At 47.0% G+C, this 17,289-nt stretch overlaps 1 protein-coding gene across 1 annotated transcript in view; it reads left to right on the top strand.

Moving 5' to 3' along the window:
* The first annotated feature begins 409 nt into the window (after positions 1 to 409).
* LOC311521884 (NACHT, LRR and PYD domains-containing protein 12-like) overlaps positions 410 to 17,289 on the top strand; it is a 214,173-nt gene continuing 197,293 nt past the window's right edge. The window contains exons 1-2 of the mRNA XM_084630573.1: positions 410 to 518; positions 3,645 to 3,815. The gene's annotated coding sequence lies outside the window, so the exon portion shown is untranslated. The remainder of the gene's footprint in view (positions 519 to 3,644; positions 3,816 to 17,289) is intronic.

Genomic DNA, 17,289 nt, shown 5'->3' with positions numbered 1-17,289 from the left:
GGTTGTGAGTTCAATACTTGAGGGGGCCATTTAGGGATATGGGGCAAAAATTGGGGATTGGTCCTGCTTTGAGCAGGGGGTTGGACTAGATGACCTCCTGAGGTCCCTTCCAACCCTGAGATTCTATGATCTGTGGATTGGAGGTGGAACAGCTGCCATCCTATGAGGCAGGGGCACTGAGGGGGAGGTGGCAGGCGCTCACCCTGCAAGGAGAGGGGTTGGCACTGGAGGTCACTAGAAAGGACAAGACTCCATTCTGGGGGTCAGGAGGGGGAATTGATCCCTCAGAGGTGGGTGGGTGCTGGGTGGAAATGCTGCTGGTTCCAGGTGCCCTTAATTCCCCCTGATTCCGCTGGGGCGTCTGAGTCTCTGACAGGTCCTCGTTCCCTTGCAGCAGGAGGACGTCACGGCCAATGTGATGCGCCAGCTCCGCGTCATCCGGCACTTGCGCCAGGTGCCTGAGGCGCTGCAGGAGCTCTGCCTCTGAGGCCACCAGCAACTCCCGCTCCCTGCTGCAGGTACTGCTCTGGCTCCCTGTAAATGGGGAGCGAGTGGAAGGGGAAATGGAGCCCCCTGGCACACACAGAAACTCACTCCCCTCTCTGAGGAGCAGGGTCCTTCCCTCTGCCCCCCGAATTCCTTCATCTGGGGCAGGAGCTCTTTCCCCTGCCCCTTTTCCTTGGTCTACCCCCATCCCATTCCCCCTGTGCCCAGGCAGAGCTCTCCTTGTCCCATAGGGTGCAGAAAGGCCGTTGTGTCAGGGCCCCAGCCCCACTGAAGCTCGGAAAGCTCCACTTTTGAGGAGCTGGGTTTGGGGACAGAGGCTCAGGGCTAGCTTCACCTCCTGCCCTTCATTCTCCCCTTGGCCCGTCTCTGGGCTCTGTGGGTGTGAAATGAATAGGAGCCTCCTTCCCAGCTGTCTTCCAGGCCCTGGGATCTGGCACAGCCTCCCAGACAGGGGCATCCTATAGCTGAGCCACGTCCGGGAGCAGTGGGGACAGGTCACCTCGTCCCATCAAAGCAAGCAATGCTCTTAAAGATGTGTATTCATGTTTTAATGTAAGTTACTGAACAGTACACAAGTCACAACATGCAGCCTTCACTCTGACAGTCTGACTTAGTCCTGGTCATTTTTATATTGACTGCACTCTAGCCATAACATTAATACAATATTTACATAAATGAAATATACAGTCATGACAAAATAAGTGATACAAATAATTCCTATTAAAAATTGAAAAACTGCTAAATTAATACAATAAGAATAATTAAATCTCGATAAAATCTGTTATTAAAAAGCTTGGAAGACAAATGCATTTAAAAATTATTTCTTTACATCCTAGATGATTTTTTAATCTTATGAATGCATACATGGGTGTCACTATAGAAATTACCAGGAGGCATGGGGGTGTCCGGGAACAGAACTTTACAGGAGCCAGGGAAGGGAAGAGGTCAAGGAGCAGGGAGCGTCAACTTGCAACAGGGCACTGAAAACGTTACGTTGTCAATACTAAAAATGTCGGGATACTCTTATCTTTGACTTGACCTTAACATTTTATCAAAAAACAAAACCAGGTGTATTTATTTGTAACTTCTGGTAGCAACTGACACACATAAGTGAGTCAAAATTTTAAAAAGCAGTAATGTTCAGGGGTTCATAGAATCATAGAATCTCAGGGTTGGAAGGGACCTCAGGAGGTCATCTAGTCCAACCCCCTGCTCAAAGCAGGACCAATCCCCAACTAAATTTCTAATTTCTAATTCTGTGTGCATGAACCCAGTCTTCATTCAGCCAACATGAACATTCAAATACTGTACAAGTTTTAATCTGTTTTGTTTATTGCCACCTTTTGAAGACATTTCAATTCGCTTAAACGTTAAAATGAAAACTCTTTTGCAATCTTAACTACGGTGTGACTACCGCAGGGCTGCCAACGTTCATGATTTTATCAAACGTCTCATAAAGATTGGGGTTTTCTTATAGCTGTACCTCAGCTTTTAAACAATGTTTCTCGTCCTCATGATTGCAGAGAAAAGCCTGATCATGTGAAGCAAGGGCGCCCCCGTGCTCAGAAATCAGAAGGCAAATAGAAAGGACCTGAAAGTATTATTATTCGTCTGACTCATTTTTGATTGCTTAAGTTGGCAATACTGCTACTTGTCCAAAACAATAAAAAGCTTGAAAGCTTGAAAATAAAAAAAAACATAATTAGGGTCAGGGAAGTGTTTGAAGGTCAGAACACTAGAATGTTTCACTCTAGTTCAAGTCACCAGAATCTTTGTAAATACTTGCTTTAAAAGTTCCAGCATCAACCTTAGCTTTTCTCCCTGGCTCTCTTATCATGCGGTGAACCTCACCCATTGCTAAACAAATAGATTTGTCTGTTCTCTAGCTTACACAATTTACTATATTGTGGTCGTTTGTGATGAACAGGGATGTGTTCTCCACATCTGATATGATGGTGTCTTTTTGGTCCATCTTGCAAAGGGGGTTGTGGCCTGTATGTTCAGGATAGGAAACACTGATCCCTTGCCTGTGTCAGGAGTGTGGAGTCCCAGGCCAACACTGTAAAGGTAACTAGGATAGAATGGGGTGTCCAGTCCGTAGTGAACTGGGGCAAGGTCTTCCGTGACCCCTGCTGACAGAACAGAATTGAACTTCCCCTGGAGTGGTAAGTGGTAGGGTTCCATGTCATAAAAGCTCACACACGCTCTTAAAACAAGATAATAGACTGTGAAATTCTGAACACTGGCGGCAGAATCACATTTGATAGCGGGCAATGATTAATTATTTTGCTGTGCATCCCAAGTCTACATCTTTATATAGTGCCTGTAGGAACCATTTGTTTTGTGTGATTGGGGCAACTACCAGTACCCTTCACAATGCTTTGCCCTTAGGTGGCACTTTGTAAATGACCCTGAGATCACATGTCCCAAGTACAAAACATGTTGCTATACAAAGGAGAACTAGGTGAGATTCACTGTGAATCCCTTCATTTACAAGCATTGTAATCCCCACTTTAGCCTTTGTTAATGGGTCTAATATGGCGGGGGGAGGGAAGATAATTTCTCACACATCTAGAAAGTCTCTGTGGGGATAAGGAACCCAGTTGTGCTAAACAGATGGGCTGTGGGTGTGTTTATTCTGTCATTTGCAGACTGTGAGAAATATAATGTAACTCGTCTTTCAGTTTAAGGGTTTTGGCTCCCACAGGCATGGCTGATAGTTCTAGGCACTGGGGAATGGTTTGGGAAAGGCAGGGGAGATTCTACAGAAGCTTTAGATTTCATTTGCATAAGCAGAAAGGAACCAGAATATAGGGTTTGAACTATTCCTCAGTGCCTGTTAGCATTCTCCAGCCCATTACAAATGCCCCCCATCTGCTGCCCTTCCTTCAGCTCATCTGAACATTCCCTTCCCTTGTGGAACACGGGATGACTGACAAAGCAGGGGAACATGGACAGGAATCCACACAGGGGCCTCTGGTGCCGATAGTCCCACAGCCTCCTGCTTGAGCCCTCTGACTGGTCTCTTCTGAATGAACCACCCCCTTCCAGGCAGACACTGACATCAGTGAGAGAGCCAGAGCAAACAGGGAGGAAACGAGTGATCATTTCCCTCTCTGTGTTTCTGTCTCCTGTAGGATGCGGGATTGTGGTCTCTCGGCTGCTGGTTGTTGGGATCTCTCTTCTGTTCTCTTTATCAACCAGACCCTGACAGAGCTGGACCTGGGGTATAACGAACTGGGAGATTCTGGAGTGCAGCTGCTATGTGAAGGATTGAAATATCCCACCTGCAAACTGTAGAAATTAGGGTAAGAAACAGCTTGTTTCCTTCAGTCTGTGCCTGCTAATATTGTACTATGATGACTTCAGCTCTTTCTACTAGGATCACAGCACTACTATGAATCCACTAATCCTTGAAAAACACCCACAACTTCTCAAGGACTGGGAAGCAGCCCCTGCGAACGAGTGGCTGCCTCCTGGGCGCCCCCTGATGGCTTTTGGGCAGTCCTGCAAGTGGCTCCTCACCTCAGTTTCCCTCTGGATCCCCAGTAACTCCATACGAGCTTATCTTCAAGTCAATCAATATAGTTTAGTAACCAAAACATAGTGCCAAGAGTCCATACCCAGAAGTCCCGCAACATAGTCCACATCACTCCCCTGCAAACAGTCTTTCAAAGCCAGCTTCTTTCTCACCATTCCAGTATCTTCTGCCACCTTGGACTCTTCATCCATCCTGCTCTGTCCCTCTGCCAGGGACAGCCACTCCCGCCATTCCTTCTGGACAGGGCCAGATTAACCTTTTGTGGGCCTGGTGCCAAACATATTTGTGGGCCCCCATGGGGGCAATGGAGCATGGCGCGGGGGTGGTGGGGGTGTCGGTCCACTGAGCGAGGGGCCAGACAGGAGCATGGCATGGCAGGGGCAGCCCCACTCCACCCAGCCCAGTGTGAGGGCACTGTTTACAAACTGGCAGTTCCCAGACTCACAATGGCCTGCCCAGCCCTGTGCTGCAATATGCCCCTTCCCCTCAGGGGTGGGCCCATGCCATGCCACATAGCCCACCCGCCCAACACCTGCCCCGACTCCCTATGGCCAGAGTGCCCCCTAGACTTGCTATGCCCAGGACCTCCCACAAATGCACAGCACCCTGCACACCACCACCCCTGCCCAGCGCACCCTCGCCCACAGCCCCACCACAACTACACACAAAACCCCCACTCCCTAGTGCCCCAGCACACACAGATCTTCCCCGCCCTCTCACAGCCCAGCACCCCTTCCCCTCTTAGGCCCTCCAGAGACCCACTCCCCCAAGCCCTGCCTCCCAGCCGCATTCACCAGCCCTGCTGGGAAGCGGCTGTGTCTGCCAGGCTGAGCCACCAGTGCAGCCAGGGCTGGTCCCGGGGCGGGGAATCACTCCGGTCCCCCAGGAGTGGCGTGATCAGCCAGGTCAGGGCCTGCCCCGGCCAGGCTCCCTCAGGACCCACTTGCCTGGAGGACCCAGTCAAGCCCCCCAAACTGTACCCCCAACTGGCCTAGACTGTCCAGGCTTCTGCACCAGTCCCAGGTGGCTCAGCTCTGGGGAGACAGGTGGGGCCCCACAGGTGGTGGGAAGCAGAGACTGCCTAGAGCCAGAGGTGCACTGGGTCTGGCCAGGAGGCTGAACAGCTGGCAGGTGGGGCAAGGGGATGGAGAGGAGCCAGCCGGTGGGCAGGCCAAGAGGAGCAAGTTGTGGACCAGGTGGGGTGGGGGGGAGCCAGCGGGCTGGCAGGGTCTCAGGGCACAGTGCAAGTGGAGCAGGCCAGGGTCCCTTCTGAGCATGCGCCCGGCTCCATAGAGCCACTGATGCCATTGTAAGCCCGGGACTGCTTCTGGAGCACAACCCCACTCTTCTCAGTGAGAACTGCCACAGCCTCTCTGCAGGGGGCAGCCCCCACTCCCCCTGGACCGCTCACTGTTCCTCTGGGCCCCAGCTCTCTGGCAAGGAGATGCTAGCAGGTAAACTCCTCTGCTGCTCCTCCTTCCTTCAGCCTTTTCTGGCCCTTGGCTCTGGCTTAGGGCCAGAAGGCATCTCCCTCTGCTGCTCCTCCTACCCTTGGCCCTGGCTGTCTGGCTTGGGGGAAGCAGCCAGCAAACCCCTCTTGCCGCCTTCCTTCCTTCAGCCTTCTCCAGGAACCACCTTCTCTCTCTGGCACCTCTCATCTCCTGCTGTCTCCTGACTGACTCAGGCTAAGTCTACACTAAAAACCTCAAAGCGCTGTAGCCGCGCTTTGATCTGAGTGTGGTCACTCCTGAGCGCTTGGGAGAGAGTTCTCCCAGCGCTCTATGTAATCCACCTTGACGAGGGGAATAGCTCCGAGTGCTGGAAGCGTACCTGTACAGCGCTCAAACTTGCTGTGCTCGGGGTGTGTGATTTTTCACACCCCTGAGTGAGCAAGTTACTATGCTGTAACTTGCCAGTGTAGACATGGTCTCAGTCTAGTCTCCCACTCTTCATCTTCTTGCATTTTGTGTGTAGCAGACTCACATTCTGAGTCTATAACTGCCAGGGGCTTGATTCCAATTTCTTTTTCTAGTATTTTTTAAATGGTAATATTGTCACGTAAGTGCCTGAATTTGTCATACAAAATCCTCCCATCAATGTTATCCTCTTTACACTCCAAAAGAATGTGGTCAACCATTTCTTTGACTTCACATGTCTCTCACAGCCCATCTTTGTGTTGATTAATTAGAATCAAGTTACTGCTGAAGCCACAGTGTCTGGTAAAAAGAAAAGGAGTACTTGTGGCACCTTAGAGACTAACGAATTTATTTGAGCATAAGCTTTCGTGGGCTAAAACCCACTTCATCAGATGCATGCAGTGGAAAATACAGTAGGAAGATATACACACACAGAGAATATGAAACAATGGGGTTATACACACTATAATGAGAGTGATCAGTTAAGGTGAGCTATTACCAGCAGGAGAGAAAAAAACTCTTTTGTAGTGATAATCAAGATGGGCAATTTCCAGCAGCTGACAAGGAGGTGTGAGGAGCAGTACGGGGGGGGGCGGGAGAAATTAGCATGGGGAAATAGTTTTTACTTTGTGTAATGACACATCCACTCCCAGTTTTTATTCAAGCCTAATTTAATGGTGTCCAGTTTGCAAATTAATTCCAATTCAGCAATCTCTCATTGGAGTCTGTTTTTGAAGTTTTTTTGTTGTTGTAATATTGCGACTTTTAGGTCTGTAATCGAGTGAACAGGGAGATTGAAGTGTTCTCCAACTGGTTTTTGAATGTTATAATTCTTGATGTCTGATTTGTGTCCATTTATTCTTTTATGTAGAGACTGTCCGGTTTGGCCAATGTACATGGCAGAGGGCATTGCTGGCATATATCACATTGGTAGATGTGCAGGTGAACGAGCCTCTGATTGTGTGGCTGATGTGATTAGCTCCTATGATGGTGTCCCCTGAATAGATATGTGGACAGAGTTGGCAACGGGCTTTGCTACCTCAGTCTTTCTCTCGCTTTCTTGCGGTATGTCAGCATTTTCAGTTCTAGTTCACTTAGATTTTACTTCATTAAATCTTCCCCCCCCTGTTTCTCTTCTCCATATTTCCTGCCACTTCTCTCTTAGTTAATTTTAAATTAGATTTTTAAACTCCTCTTTACTTACAGGAATTTCTGTCAATTTTTTTACAGCATTTTTTGCTACTTTGTCTCTCATTTCCTGGTATCCCAACATGTGTCGGGATTCATGCCATTTCTATGTTTACTCCCATCTGATGCCAATTCTGTTGTTAACAATATTTCATTAATTATATCATTTCTGCTATCTGAATTCCCATTTTTGATTGTCAGTAGTCCTGATAGTAAATCTGACAAGATGACAGCGGTAGGTTGCACATCCCATATCGAACGTTATCCCTGCTAGTTCAGTCAGCATAACAGCTACAACATTTGGGAGTCTAACATATCTCTCTATTCACATGCTGGGGACAGCTTCTGCATCCCACTCTCATCTTTAGAGCCATCCCTAAATATTTACACCGTTTATCACATACATATTGATTTGCCAGATGTAATACATTTAGCTCTCCTTTTCCAATTTTAATTTCATGGTGTAGTTCCACATTTATATCAGGAAGTGGGGAGTGACTTTCTACCTATAATGCTGTCATAAATACAAAGGGAAGGGTAAACCCCTTTAAAATCCCTCCTGGCCAGAGGAAAAATCCTCTCACCTGTAAAGGGTTAAGACGCTAAAGGTAACCTCGCTGGCACCTGACCAAAATGACCAATGAGGAGACAACATACTTTCAAAAGCTGGGAGGAGGGAGAAAAACAAAGGGTCTGTGTCTGTCTGTGTGATGCTTTTGCCGGAGACAGAATAGGAATGGAGTCTTAGAACTTAGTAAGTAATCTAGCTAGTTATGTGTTAGATTATGATTTCTTTAAATGGTTGAGAAAATAGCTGTGTTGAATAGAATGAATTTTCCTGTCTGTGAGTCTTTTTTGTAACTTAAGGTTTTGCCTAGAGGGATTCTCTATGTTTTGAATCTAATTACCCTGTAAGGTATCTACCATCCTGATTTTACAGAGGTGATTCCTTTTTACTTCTATTAAAAGTCTTCTTGTAAGAAAACTGAATGCTTTTTCATTGTTCTAAGATCCAAGGGTTTGGGTCTGTGGTCACCTATGCAAATTGGTGAGGATTTTTACCAAACCTTCCCCAGGAAGTGGGATGCAAGGGTTGGGAGGATTTTGGGGGGAACGACATGTCCAACCTATGTTTTTTCAGGAACCCAGATAAAGTTTGGTGGTGGCAGTGGAAGTCCAGGGGCAAAGGGTAAAATAGTTTGTACCTTGGGGAAGTTTTAACCTAAGCTGGTAAAAGTAAGCTTAGGAGGTTTTCATGCAGGTCCCCACATCTGTACCCTAGAGTTCAGAGTGGGGAAGGAACCTTGACAAATGTATTTTCCCATGGCTATATATGCTCATTTCTTTTAGGTCTTTTTCTCTTAGTTTCTTTGTCCATATTTCAATCCTATTAATATGAGGCATTTTGGAATTTTCCCTCCCTGTTGTCCACTGAGTTCCCAGCTTTCTTCTTATATTTGTTTAGTGTTTCCATTTTCCCTGTTTCCTATGACTTTTGCCCAGAAGGTTAAGTCTAATCATTCATTCTTAATGCTACAGGCCGTTTGCCAGCAGCTATCTGTATTCCATGCAAAGGGGTCATGATGAAGGCACCACATGCAGTGTGACATGCCTGGGCTTGGATCAAGTCTAATTTTCTTAGGTTCATTTATGATGCTAACCTAAATGCTTGAGAGCCATTAATTATTGGTCTTATTAATGCTCTGTACAGTATTACCATTGCTTTCTTACCCATGCCCCCAAGTGGTTTCAGAAATACTTTTAGGTAGCCTGATTTGATCTTTGCATTCATCTACAATGTGATCCTTCCGTGTTAGTTTGCTATCAAATGTCACAACCAGCTATTTGCAGCTTTTAAATAGATCAGCTTGCTATCCATATGGATACAGTTTACAATATTTTAAAATTTTCATTTTAATGACTATTCTTTTAGTTTTGAGAATTGAACATTTAAAAGCACCAAATATCTCTCTATTCTGCACTTTTCCTAAATGCTTCATTAATTCGCTTCTCAGCTATTTTCTTGTTTCTGTTTTTAGCCCATCTGGCAAAGTCATCTGCAAACAAAGAAATTCCCATTCCTGCACTCATCCTTTTCTGAAGAGTTTATCATTATGTTGAGTAAGGTAGGGCTGATAACACTCCTCTGTAGAGTCCTATTTATAATTTTATATATATACTCAAGACTAAGCTTTCCCTACTCTGACTTATATCATTCTTGTACTTAAGAAATTTTTATCCATCTATATATTCTTCCTTTTGTGCCCATGGATGCTATTTTATGCAATAAGCACGCTCTCCATGAGATATCATATGCCTTTTCAATATCTAAGAAAGCTGTCATGTATTCTTTTTCTCATTTGTTTTGTGCTTCCATCTCTACTCTTACTAGATGATCAGCTCTACTCCCTCCCCTCCTGAACCCTCTTTCCTTATTGTCTGTAAGTCCATTTCTCTCCAGATATATTGGTAATCTTTCAGTCCCCAGTCTTTCCATGGCTTTACCCATGCGTGATGTAAGGGCAACTGGCCTGGATGCATCAGGTTTTGTTTGCAGCTTGCCTGGTTTCCACACTAGAATTACAACCACATGTTTCCACTCCATTGGTAGCTCACCATTTTCCCCATTTACCGTTGTACAATTTTAGCAGTATTTTCCGACTCCCTTCATCCAGGTGTTTTAGCATTCCCTTACATACGCCATCCTTGCCTGGTGCAGAGTTTTTGCTTTTATCTATAACTTTTTGATGTTCCCTCCTGCAGAAGTTTTCATTTAATATTGTATCCTCCTTCTCCTCTGATCTCTTCCATTTCTCATGATTCTCTTCAATGAATTTTTTTCCTCATGCAGATTTCTACACTCTGATTTTCACCCTTACTTAGATTGTGGAATATTTCTGCTAGGGCTTCTGCTTTTTCTTCATTAGAACGTTTTAATCCCTTGGAGCTGCTGGGGAATTTCCATTCTGTTAGAATGATTCATTCACTATTATTTGTATATTTACAAGAGTTTTTTTTAAATTTTATACAGTTCCATAGCTATTAAAGTGGCATTTTCTGCATTCATCTTCAACATTTTATTTATCCCAGATGTATCATTTGGGTGTCAGTTTTGCTGGATCATGAACCAAGAACTAATATTGCCCTTTAGAGTTCCTATTTCTTGCCACAGTTTGTACTAATGCACAAGAATTTCTCCATTTCTCGGGGCTAGGGGAATCCTCAAGGATGGTTCCCAGGCATTCTTTTCATGGTTCCCTTTTCCTATTCATTATGGTGAACACCATACCTACCAATGATGGTAGGAACCGAAATTAACCACAGCGTTGTACAGGGGTGGAGGCAAGGGAATCTTTACGTAGTGAAGCTTATCATCAGAAGCACACATAGAATCATAGAAGATTAGGGTTGGAAGAGACCTCAGGAGGTCATCTAGTCCAATCCCCTGCTCAAAGCGGGACCAACCCCAACTAAATCATCCCAGCCAGAGCTTTGTCAAGCCAGGCCTTAAAAACCTCTAAAGATCGAGATTCCACCAAGTGCTAGGGCATTTGGAGACAGGCTGGCAACCCTGCAACAAGGGAAGTATTTGTTACTTAAGAAGTCCAGCATCTTTTCTTATGTTACAAGAGCAAGTTGGCAAGAGCTACTACAAATGCTTATGGATGCTTGTGTGGGGAGAAAGGACAGTTTGGGCAGCTGGGAGAAGGTTTGTTTGTTTTCTGTTCTCTGTGCGCTCCTACCTTTTTCAGAAAGGTGGTGTGGGGGGCAATCAAGGCCCCTGAAGGCTCAGGTGGGAATGGAGAACAAAGGCACAGGTCAGGGGGGATGGTAAAGAGCTGACAGGACAGATGCCGCTGCTACGGTTAGGCCTGATCCACAGCTAATTTGGCAGTTACAAGTGAACACACCCACCCCCTCACAGCCACTGTACACAGATACAACACATCTCTAGGCTCCCTTACACACAGCTTGAAATTCACTCAAACCCACAGGCTGTGGGTTTGAGTGAGACACAGAGGGCTTGTATTTGTGGGTGTAGCCTGAGCAGGGAGGCAGGAGACATTACTGGGCTTTCCCTAGCTCTGTGCTAAAAAGCAGTAGAAGAAAAGATAGATTTTAAAAGCAGGTCACCTGTTGGGGGTGGGTGGGCAGAGTGGGGGATTGTAGCCTGAAAACCCCCTTGACCAAATGAGTCCACGCTTCAACCACAAACTCCACCCTGGGTCCTCAACAGGGCTAGCAATTTTCAGGCCAATCTGTCTGTGCACATGGATTTTACAGCACTTGGAAAAATCAGCTCTAAACAGCAACAGAGTCTTGCCTATGGTGCAGCTCTTGTCACCCCATAATTGAAAAGGGGTCTTTGGAGGAGTCCTAAACTAGTTTACAAGGGTGACTGTTGTGATGTCCCCCAGGGCACAATCTGGATTGTTGGACAGCTGTGCCCCCTTAATTCTCCAGTCTGGTGTGCACTGTGCCTCGCTTTGCTGTGCGAGCTGCCACTCACCCCAGCCTCCAGCATACAAGTCACCTCCAGATATATACCAGGGTGCTTTGCCCAGCCACTCTTGAATTACATATAGGGTGACACCTGCATATCCCTAGTTCCAGCCTTGCACCCCAGAAATGTACCATCTTGCACTGTTCAGTTACTTACTGAGCAGCACCAGCTCATAAAATCCACCATTCCATCAAAGGGAAAAGGAGGTACCAGCCTGTGTAATCAAAGTAGATTCCCCAAACACTTCAACCAAAACCATACTAGTTTAGATGAAATATAAAACAGATTTGTTACTATAGATAGATTTTAAGTGATTAAGTGGTAGGGGCATAGAAGATCAGAATTGGTTACAAAAAGGAAATAAAAGATAAAGTCACAACCTAAATCCTAAACTTTACCAAGCTAACAATTCTAAAAACAAAAAGATGTCTCTCACCCAAAACTCCACAGCAGTTCATGCTCACTGGAATGCCTTCTAGGTAGGACCAGCCCTTCCCATAGTATCAATGAAGATTTCTTTTTCTTCCAGACCATCTTGCTTTCTTGTGTAGAGATGGGGGAGGAGAGGCAGGTGAAGTGATGCTGTCACTGTCTCTTATTTATGCTCTTCTCCATGTGCTGGGAAAACCCATGCTGTGTCATGGGGCTAGGCAGCCCCCACTGCCTCCATGAGCTGCCAAGTGTCCTTCATATGAATTGCAAATTCTTGCTCGCACCTTCTGTATGCTCGTAGCCTGCTGTATCTCTGGAGATGACATGCAGGTCTTTTGTTCATAGTCTCTGTTATTTCTAAGGGGCTAGACCATTGCTCACAACAAGCACCATTAACACACATGTAGCAAAATCTCAGAACTTCTTGTGGCACCTTAGAGACTATCCAATTTATTTGAGCATAAGCTTTCGTGAGCTACAGCTCACTTCATCGGATGCACACAGTATGCATCCGATGAAGTGAGCTGTAGCTCACGAAAGCTTATGCTCAAATAAATTGGTTAGTCTCTAAGGTGCCACAAGTCCTCCTTTTCTTTTTGCGAATACAGACTAACACGGCTGTTACTCTGAAACATATACATGATGATCCACACATTTAAACAGGAGAATGCGTTTCAGCAAATCGTGACTTTTTAAATGATGCTTCTCAAGGCAAGCTTAGTACAAAATATCATAGCCATACGCAAGTGGTGAATATGGGGGTTACAGAGTGTTATTTTGAGGTACAGTGTGTCACAGCTATGGAGGAGTGATACAGGGTGGGTGAGGTAACATCTTTTATTGGACCGATTTCTGGCGGTGAGAGACAAGCTTTTGAGCTTGCACAGAGCCCTTCTTCTTCAGGTCATAGAAGGGTGAGATATTTCAGGGAGAGTCCCAGGAATACTGGAGAAGTTATTGGGTAAAAAATCTGAGCTTCCCAGGCCTATGGAGGTGGATTCTGGCAGGCCCTGTCTGCTGCCAGGTGCTTGGAGTGATTAGTAATGGCTGGCTGAGGAGTGACTAGTAAGGAGAGTGTGGAGAAGGAGTCACCTGCCTTTTTCCAAATGCTCCTCATCTCTCCTTGCTCTCAGGGGGATGAGAAGTGCATCTTCCTTCTGAGTTAAACATGTTTCTGCTCTCTGAAGGAACATACATTTGCTCCTTTCCATACTGAGGGCAACTTTACTCAGGAGTTATGCATTGGATTTTTCACTGTTTGTGTATATAGTGATTGGAGCAGGCCATGCAGTAGTTTGTCCTGCTAAACCTGGATTAGTTTATATGGTAATTCCTCTCTTCCAAAACTAGGATGGAGCCAAGAGGTTGCTGGGCCACAAGGGCCAAATTCTGCCCTCAGTTACGTCCGTGCTGATCCATGAACCATGGAAGTGACACATGGACAGGATCCAGGATCTTCCTGCGAGAGCAGGATTGTTCCTGCAGAAGCCAAAGGGGCTGCACAGGGGGTAACTCAAGGTGGAATTTGCCCCTAACACACTCTGGGTGAGTCTCCTCTGCGTGGCCCCATGTTCAGACAGCTGCGTCTGAGCAAAGCTGGTGTGAAGAGCATATTAAACCTTACTGGGGAATTTCCCCCACTCTGTAGGCCCAGTACTGCTGCCACTGGAGTCAACTGCACAACTCCCATTGAGTTCTGTGGAGCCAAAATGGGCTTTATGGGCCTGATCCAAAACGCATGGGAAACCTGCAGAGAAACCTCCACATCCTACCAGCATCATTTTTTTCTGGGGATGACACTGGGCTGGCTTGGCGCTTAGTTTGGAGACGGCTTTTTCTTCATACTCTGAACAGAAGCCAGGGTGAGTTGGGGTGTGATGGTTCATTCTCTGGCTGTGTTAGAACATCCCCATCCCCAGGGTGCCCCGTGTCCTATGGAATCAGGAGGGGTGAGGTGGGGGCTTCTCTTCCAAATTGCAGCCAAAGACCATCGGGCACTGCCAGAATATGGGAGACCCAAGCTGCATTTTGTAAAGGATAGAGTGTGTGCCCAGCTCCATGGCTGTCCCTCTCCAGATGCCCCCCAGTGAGCTCGGTTTCCTTTTTCATGCTCTTGTCCCTGACGGCCTTTTTCGGAACTAATCCATGTCCATGGGGATCTCTTTGCCTTCGTCCTTTGTGGAGGGTCACCATGTCTGATTGGAGGCAGCATGTGACAGTCACTGAGGCCTTGTGCAGACAGTACGTGGGGAGACAGGAGAGTCACAAAGCAGGTGAGCAGGTTCTCAGATGGTAAAGTGAGGCCCATCAAATCCCAGGCAGTGCTTGCAAAAAGCAGGCAAGGTCTTTGCAGGCTAAACTGCGAGGGCTGCAGTAGTGCAGATCCAGAGGATTTCCCCATGGCTGTGGCCAGGGAATGAAAGCTTTTGCTTAGAGACATATTGATTTATTCAGATTTATTCAGCATTTGTGTCGGGAAATGTTTGGGACAATTTCACATGCAGCCAACAGATCCCTCTTACCGCCTTTGCTCCTCTTCCCATTCCCCAGGTAGTTGTAACAGGTCCATCGGTTCAGGGATTACAAGTCCTCCCTGCTACTGCAGAGACTGGGAATGAACCGGGTGGCAGGGGGGTGGCTGCAGGGCCCAGATCTTTGGCTCCTCCAGCTCCCCAAAGGAGCTTCTGTTTGCACTTCTGCATTTCTTATCTGAAACCTGCTGGAGAATTAGGATGATGCAATTTCAGTGGTCATCTCTATGGGGAAGTTGCACAAGTTTAACTTAAATGAGCTTTAACAAAGGAAGGATGGTGCAGGTCAGGGCACTGGCCTGGACATTGGGTGCCTGGTTTCAATTCTCTTCTCTGCGAGAGACTCCCTGTATGACCTTGGGAAAGTCACGTAGTTGCTCTGTACCTCAGTTTCCCCATCTGTAAAACGGGATAACAGCACTGCCCTACCTCCAAAGGGGGTTGAGAGGAGAAATACATTAAAAATACTGAGTTGCTCAGATAGTATGTTGACCTGCCAACATTAGCAAACAAAATATTTTCATAAATCTGCATAGATTGACATATTTCCTGTTTGCCCTACTCACACCCACTTGGTGCATTGCTTCCTTCCATCTCACTGAGCAGTCATTGCACACCCACTTTCATTCCATCCTGTTCTTCCACCCACACGATCATTACACACAAACTCTCCAGGCACCACTTACTGCACCACTCACCCCCGTTCATTCCACACTGAGTGCACACACCCTGGACACAGACAGAGCCACTCACTGTGCATACCCACCCCACCCGTTCTATAGCCATCTGTGCCCCCTGCACACACCCATTCACGCTCCATTCAGCGCACACATCGCCCCACTTGTTTCATGCACATGTCACCTGTCAAGGTTCCTTCCCCACTCTGAACTCTAGGGTATAGATGTGGGGACCTGAATGAAAACCTCCTTAGCTTACTTTTACCAGCTTAGGTTAAAACTTCCCCAAGGTACAAACTATTTTACCTTTTGCCCTTGGACTTATCGCTGCCACCATCAAACGTCTAACAGGGATATAATTTGGAAAGAGTCCGTTTGGAAACATCTTTCCCCCCAAAATCCTCCCAAACATTACACCCCCTTTCCTGGGGAAGGTTTGATAAAAATCCTCAACAATTTGCCTAGGTGACCACAGAACCAAACCCTTAGATCTTAAGTACAATGAAAAAGCATTCAGTTTCTTACAAGAAGAATTTTAATAGAAGTAAAAAGAATCACCTCAGTAAAATCAGGATGGTAAATACCTTACAGGGTAATTAGATTCAAAACATAAAGAATCCCTCTAGGCAACCCTTAAGTTACAAAAAGGCACAAAAACAGAAATATCCATTCCATTCAGCACAGCTTATTTTCTCAGCCATTTAAAGAAATCAGAATCTAACGCATATCCAGCTAGATTACTTACTAAGTTCTAAGACTCCATTCCTGTTCTGTCCCCGGCAAAAGCATCACACAGACAAAGAGAGAGGCATTGTTTCTCCCTCCCTCCAGCTTTTGAAAGTATCTTGTCTCCTCATTGCTCATTTTGGTCAGGTGCCAGCGAGGTTATCGTAGCTTCTTAACCCTTTACAGGTGAAAGGGTTTTTCCTCTGGCCAGGAGGGATTTTAAAGGTGTTTACCCTTCCCTTTATATTTATGACATCACCCGATACACATCACCCCCATTCATCCTGTGTACATGTCCCATCACCTCCAGGTGCAGCTCAATAGTTGCCTCCACGGCTCCACCAAACCAACTCTCAAGCTACACAGGAGCAGGAGAGCACAGCCAGAGACCTGGCCCTTTATAGGCAGATCCCTGGAGAAGGAGGGGCTTCCATGTGTTCAGTACAAATCTTATCCTTCCCTCTAAGCCCCCCAGCCCATGGCTCCCGCCTCTACCCCTGTCTCCCAATTCCCTGGGCAAGAAACTGCCACAGGCCCAGTCCCCCATGCAGCCCACGGGCTCCCCCCCAGTATCTGGTCTCCCAAGTTTAATGCCTAGTTCCCCTGTCTCTGACCAGAAAATTCCCCACTCCGGTGCCCCACTATATCCCCCAACCAAGGGGTCGCTCAGCCTGGTTTCCCCAAGCCCCACCACCCACATCCCCACTTTCCCTGAGCTCTTAGCTCCCAGCTCCACCCCCACTGGTGTGGGCTGGACTTTGTCAGTGAAGCCCCCAGAATCCTGCCAGGGACTCCCAACCCCTGACCCCCTCTGTGCAGTGCGCGCCTCTGACCCTTCAGTCCTCCCCTCTGCTATCCCAGTGTGGCTCTGACCCACCGCTGTAATGCACCTATGATGCTTCATGTACCTCTGCTGCTGCCTTTCCTCCCCATGTGTCTGTACAGCCCCGTGCTGGGGGAGGTCAAGGTCAGGGAGGAATCCTGGGTTCACAGGAGGAGCAAAGCACCTGCTGCCCCCTCTAGGGGTGTTTTACACCACCCCGAGTGTGCCAGTCTCTCTCTGCAGGCTGGTGTCACAGCCCCACCTCTCCTGCCTTCTCCCCTCCACGGGGTGACCTGGAGGGAGCAATCTCTGCAGGGACTGCAATTGTGCCTGGCCTTATACAGCTGAAGGCAGGCAAATTGCAGGCTGCTGCTAAGAGCGGCAGTGCCCTCCAGTCCGCCTCCTCCATAACGCAACCCCCCCGCACCTAGTGCTAGGTGGGGG

This window comes from Lepidochelys olivacea, assembly GCF_965140295.1.
Source record: "Lepidochelys olivacea isolate rLepOli2 genome assembly, chromosome: 6".
NCBI classification, from domain to species: domain Eukaryota; kingdom Metazoa; phylum Chordata; order Testudines; family Cheloniidae; genus Lepidochelys; species Lepidochelys olivacea.
Note: the sequence above shows the minus strand (reverse complement) of the source record. Positions and strands in the feature narration are given on the sequence as shown.